Here is a 6,733-nt window from a genome sequence, read left to right as displayed (position 1 = left end):
TGATCCAACGAAGGTGTTTATGCTGCTCCTAAGTCGTACCCTGACTGTGTCTGCAGCTAGGGGGCTGACGCTAGGCCTCACTCAGGCCTTGACGTTCTCCATAAGTCAGGTCTGAATCTGTCCCTACCGAAAATCTTGACGCAGGTCCTAAATTTTAGGCCTTGATTCTCTAAGTAACTAAGGTCTTGACACCAAATCCAGGTCATTAACTGACACTACCCCTAGACCTTAATCTAATCTTGACTTTAGCTAATGTCAAGTTTAGGGAAAGAGATTCTTTACGATGAAATTCTTTCATCATATGAATATTGGTTTCTTAAAACAATAATTTTTAAACTCTTGTTAACCTTAAACAAAGTGTACTCAACTGCTGTGGAATATTCCTTCATAGCAGCGTGCATGGTTTACTTTTACATTCTTGTGTGTTGGCCTTCAGGGTTCTTGCAGGAATGGCTCCTCTTATGCTAACTAAATCATCCCTGATGCTGCACATAAATAAGGCGCTGAAATTACTCCCGATGCTCTGAACCGCTCCCTAACTACGGCCTGGAGACTCGTGCTAACCCAGGCGCTGACACTGTCCCTAACCAAGACCCTGACATTACACGTAACTCGGACCCTGACACTACTCCTAGCTCACTCCCTGACACTATACCTAACAAAGGCCATAATGATATTCCTAACTCAGACCCTGACACTGACTCTAACTAAGGCCCTACTGCCGCCAATATCTAAAGTCCTGATACTATCCTGAGTTAATATCCTGACCCAGGTCTTACCAAGGTCCTGAAACTGACCCAAAGTAAGCCTTGATGCTGTCCGAAAATGAGGTCCTGAGGCTCTCCCTAACAGAGGCCCTGATAATGTCTTTAATGAAGACCCTCAGGCTGATCCCACAGAGGCCCTTCTGCTGCTCCTAAGTCATGCCCTGACTCTTTCCCTAACTCAGATCCTAAAGATAGACCTCACTTAGGCACTTGGGCTATACCTTCCTTATGCTCTGACGCTGTCTGTATAGGAAGACCTGGCAGTGGTCCTGATTTAGGCCCTGATGCTGGTCCTAAGTAAGGCCCTGAGGCTCTCAATAACGAAGGTCTTCACGCATTTCCTGGGTCATTTCGCGACGCTATCCCTGGCCCGGAACCTGACTCTGTCCCAAGCTCATGTCCTGCATCTTATCCTAAATGAAACCCTAATAGTATCCCTAACTAAGCCCTGATTAAACCTAACAAGGGCCTTCACACTATCTCTCACCAACACCCAGAATATATCCCTAATGGTCCCTGCTGCAATCAATAACTAAAATCCGGACACTGTCCTGAGCTATTACCCTGACTCCTTTCTATCCACTGTCCTGATACTTTCCAAAAGAAAGCCTGTTGCCGTCCTTAGGTGAAGACCTGAGGCTGTGCCTAACTCAGGCCCTGAAACTTTCCCTAACTGAGGCCTTGATTCTGTGACTAACACAGGCCCTGCTCATTTCTTTCACTATGACCCGAATGCTGACCCAACAAAGGCCCTGATGCTATTCCTACGTCATGCCCTGTGTCTCCAGCTAGTGGGCTGACACTAGGCCGCACTCAGGCCTAGATGTTCTCCCTAAGTCAGGCTCTGACGCTGTCCCTACCCGAAACCCTGACACAGGTCCTAAATTAGGCCCTGATTCTCTAAGTAACTAAGGTCTTGACACCAACCCAGGTCATTGGCTGACACTATCCCTGGCTCGGATCGTGACTCTGTCCCAAGCTAATGTCCTGCATCTTATCCTAATTGAAACCCTAATACTCTCCCTAACTAAGTCGCTCACTGATCCTAACTAAGACTTTCACCCTATCTCTCACTAAGGCCCAGAATCTGTCCCTAACATGGGACCTTCTGCAGTCAATAATGAAAATCCGGACACTATCCTGAGCTAATATCCTGACACATTTCTATCCACCCACCAGACACAGTCCCAAAGAAAGGCCTGTCGCTGTCCTTAACTGAAGACGAGAGGCTGTGCCTAACTCAGGACCTCAAGATTTCCCTAACTGAGGCCTCGATTCTCTGACTCACTCAGGCCCTGCTCATGTCTTTCACTATGACCCGAATGCTGACTCCACAAACGCCCTGAATGCTGCTCCTAAGTCATGCCCTGACAGTGTCTGCATCTAGGGGCCTCACTCAGGCCCTCACCTTCTCCCTATATCAGGCTCTGACGCTGTCCCTACCCGAAGCCCTGGCACAGGTCTTAAATTAGGCCCTGATTCTCTAAGTACCTAAGGGCTTGATTCCAAACCTAGGTTATTACCTGACACTAGCCCTAGACCTGAATGTAACCTTGTCCGTTGCTAATGTCAAATTTATCTAAAGAGATTCTTTAGGATGAAATTCTTTCATCTTCTGAATAGAGTTTTCTGAAAAAAATAATGTTTAAACTCTTACTGACCTTAAACAAAATGTACTCAACTTCTGCGGAATATTCCTTTATACCAGCGTGTATGGTTTCCTTCTGCATCTGCGTGTGTTGGCTTAAAGGGTGCTTGTAGGAATGCCTACTGTTATGCTAACTAAATCCCTGATGCTGTCCCTAAATAACGTCCTGAAATTAGTCTCAAGGCTGTGAACCTGTCCCAAACTGAGGCCTGGAGGCTCATCCTAGCTCAGGCCCTGACACTGTCCCTAGCAAAGGCCCTCACACAACTCCTAGCTCAGTCCCTGACACTATACCTAACAAAGGCTATAATGCTAGTCCTAACTCAGGCCCTGACACTGTTTCTAACTAAAGCCCAGCTGCCGCCAATATCTAAAATCCTGATACTATCCTGAGTTAATATCCTGACCCAGGTCTTACCAAGGTCCTGAAACTGACCCAAAGTAAGCCTTGATGCTGTCCATAAATGAGGCCCTGAGGCTCTCCCTAACAGAGGCCCTGATAATGTCTTTAATGAAGAACCTGACGCTGATCCCACAGAGGCCCTTCTGCTACTCCTAAGTCATGCCCTGACAGTGTCCCGAACTCAGGCCCTAAAGATAAGCCTCACTTAGGCCCTTTGGCTGTACCTTCCTTATGCTCTGACGCTGTCTGTATAGGAAGCCCTGGCAGTGGTCCTGATTTAGGCCCTCACGCTGGTCCTAAGTAAGGCCCTGAGGCTCTCAATAACGAAGGTCTTCATGCTTTTCCTGGGTCATTTCGTGACGTTATCCCTGGCCCGGAACCTGACTCTGTCCCAAGCTCATGTCCTGCATCTTATCCTAAATGAAACCCTAATAGTATGCCTAACTAAGCCCTGACCAATCCGAACAAAGGCCTTGACGCTATCTCTCACTAAAGCCCGGAATCTGTCCCTAACATGGCACCTGTTGCAATCAATAACTAAAATCCGGACACTGTCCTGAGATAATTTCCTGACACATTTCTATGCACGATCCTGACACTGTCCCAAACCGGTCGGTGTCTTTAAGTGAAGACCAGACACTGTGCCTAACTCAGGCCCTGAAGCTTTCCCTAACGGAGGCCTTGATTCTGTGACTCACTCAAGGCCTGCTCATGTCTTTCACTATGACCTTTCGCTGACCCAACCAAGGTGTTTATGCTGCTCCTAAGTCATGCCCTGACTGTGTCTACAGCTACGGGGCTGACGATAGGCCTCACTCAGGCCCTGACGTTCTCCATAAGTCAGGTCTGACGCTGTCCCTACCGAAAATCTTGACGCAGGTCCTAAATTTTAGGCCTTGATTCTCTAAGTAAGTAAGGTCTTGACACTAAATCTAGGTCATTAACTGACACTACCCCTAGACCTTAATCTAATCTTGACTTTAGCTAATGTCAAGTTTAGGGAAAGAGATTCTTTATGACGAAATTCTTTCATCATATGAATATTGGTTTCTTAAAAAAATAAATTTTAAACTCTTGTTAACCTTAAACAAAGTGTACTCAACTGCTGTGGAATATTCCTTCATAGCAGCGTGCATGGTTCACTTTTACATTCTTGTGTGTTGGCCTTCAGGGTTCTTGCAGGAATGGCTCCTCTTATGCTAACTAAATCATCCCTGATGCTGAACATAAATAAGGCGCTGAAATTACTCCCGATGCTCTGAACCTGTCCCTAACTACGGCCTGGAGACTCGTGCTAAACCAGGCCCTGACACTGTCCCAAACCAAGACCCTGACATTACACGTAACTCGGACCCTGACACTACTCCTAGCTCAGTCCCTGACACTATTACCTAACAAAGCCCATAATGATATTCCTAACTCAGACCCTGACACTGACTCTAACTAAGGCCCTACTGCCGCCAATATCTAAAGTCCTGATGCTATCCTGAGTTAATATCCTGACCCAGGTCTTACCAAGGTCCTGAAACTGACCCAAAGTAAGCCTTGATGCTGTCTGAAAATGAGGCCCTGAGGCTCTCCCTAACAGAGGCCCTGAGAATGTCTTTAGTGAAGACCCTCACGCTGATCCCACAGAGGCCCTTCTGCTGCTCCTAAGTCATGCCCTGACAGTGTCCCGAACTCAGGCCCTAAACATAAGCCTCACTTAGGCCCTTTGGCTGTACCTTCCTTATGCTCTGACGCTGTCTGTATAGGAAGCCCTGGCAGTGGTCCTGATTTAGGCCCTCACGCTCGTCCTAAGTAAGGCCCTGAGGCTCTCAATAACGAAGGTCTTCACGCTTTTCCTGGGTCATTTCGTGACGCTATCCCTGGCCCGGAACCTGACTCTGTCCCAAGCTCATGTCCTGCATCTTATCCTAAATGAAACCCTAATACTCTCCCTAACTAAGCCCTGAAGAAACCTAACAAAGGCCTTGACACTATCTCTCACTAAAGCCCGGAATCTGTCCCTAACATGGGACCTGTTGCAATCAATAACTAAAACCCGGACACTGTCCTGAGCTAATATCCTGACTCATTTCTATCCACTGTTCTGATACTTTCCAAAAGAAAGCCTGTTGCCGTCCTTAAGTGAAGACCTGAGGCTGTGCCTAACTCAGGCCCTGAAGCTTTCCCTAACTGAGGCCTTGATTCTGTGACTAACACAGGCCCTGTTCATGTCTTTCACTATGACCTGCATGCTGACCCCACAAAGGCCCTGATGCTGTTCCTACGTCATGCCCTGACTGTGTCTCCAGCAGGTGGGCTGGCACTAGGCCTCACTCAGGCCTAGACGTTCTCCCTAAGTCAGGCTCTGACGCTGTCCCTACCCGAAGCCCTGACACAGGTCCTAAATTAGGCCCTGATTCTCTAAATAACTAAGGTCATGACACCAACCCAGGTCATTTTCTGACACTATCCCTGGCTCGGACCATGAGTCTGTCCCAAGCTCATGTCCTGCATCTTATCCTAAATGAAACCCTAATAGTATCCCTAACTAAGCCCTGACTAATCCGAACAAAGGCCTTGATACTATCTCTCACTAAAGCCCGGAATCTGTCCCTAACATGGGACCTGTTGCAATCAATAACTAAAATCCGGAAACTGTCCTGAGGTAATTTCCTGACACATTTCTATGCACGATCCTGACACTGTCCCAAACCTGTCGGTGTAATTAAATGAAGACCTGACGCTGTGCCTAACTCAGGCCCTGAAGCTTTCCCTAAGTGAGGCCTTGATTCTGTGACTCACTCAAGGCCTGCTCATGACTTTCACTATGACCTTTCGCTGATCCAACGAAGGTGTTTATGCTGCTCCTAAGTCGTACCCTGACTGTGTCTGCAGCTAGGGGGCTGACGCTAGGCCTCACTCAGGCCTTGACGTTCTCCATAAGTCAGGTCTGAATCTGTCCCTACCGAAAATCTTGACGCAGGTCCTAAATTTTAGGCCTTGATTCTCTAAGTAACTAAGGTCTTGACACCAAATCCAGGTCATTAACTGACACTACCCCTAGACCTTAATCTAATCTTGACTTTAGCTAATGTCAAGTTTAGGGAAAGAGATTCTTTACGATGAAATTCTTTCATCATATGAATATTGGTTTCTTAAAACAATAATTTTTAAACTCTTGTTAACCTTAAACAAAGTGTACTCAACTGCTGTGGAATATTCCTTCATAGCAGCGTGCATGGTTTACTTTTACATTCTTGTGTGTTGGCCTTCAGGGTTCTTGCAGGAATGGCTCCTCTTATGCTAACTAAATCATCCCTGATGCTGAACATAAATAAGGCGCTGAAATTACTCCCGATGCTGTGAACCGCTCCCTAACTACGGCCTGGAGACTCGTGCTAACCCAGGCGCTGACACTGTCCCTAACCAAGACCCTGACATTACACGTAACTCGGACCCTGACACTACTCCTAGCTCACTCCCTGACACTATACCTAACAAAGGCCATAATGATATTCCTAACTCAGACCCTGACACTGACTCTAACTAAGGCCCTACTGCCGCCAATATCTAAAGTCCTGATACTATCCTGAGTTAATATCCTGACCCAGGTCTTACCAAGGTCCTGAAACTGACCCAAAGTAAGCCTTGATGCTGTCCGAAAATGAGGTCCTGAGGCTCTCCCTAACAGAGGCCCTGATAATGTCTTTAATGAAGACCCTCAGGCTGATCCCACAGAGGCCCTTCTGCTGCTCCTAAGTCATGCCCTGACTCTTTCCCTAACTCAGATCCTAAAGATAGACCTCACTTAGGCACTTGGGCTATACCTTCCTTATGCTCTGACGCTGTCTGTATAGGAAGACCTGGCAGTGGTCCTGATTTAGGCCCTGATGCTGGTCCTAAGTAAGGCCCTGATGCTCTCAATAA

Source organism: Kogia breviceps, chromosome X, assembly GCF_026419965.1.
Source record: "Kogia breviceps isolate mKogBre1 chromosome X, mKogBre1 haplotype 1, whole genome shotgun sequence".
Lineage (NCBI taxonomy): Eukaryota > Metazoa > Chordata > Mammalia > Artiodactyla > Physeteridae > Kogia > Kogia breviceps.
The sequence above is the reverse complement of the archived record's forward strand: the minus strand, read 5'-3'. Positions refer to the sequence as shown.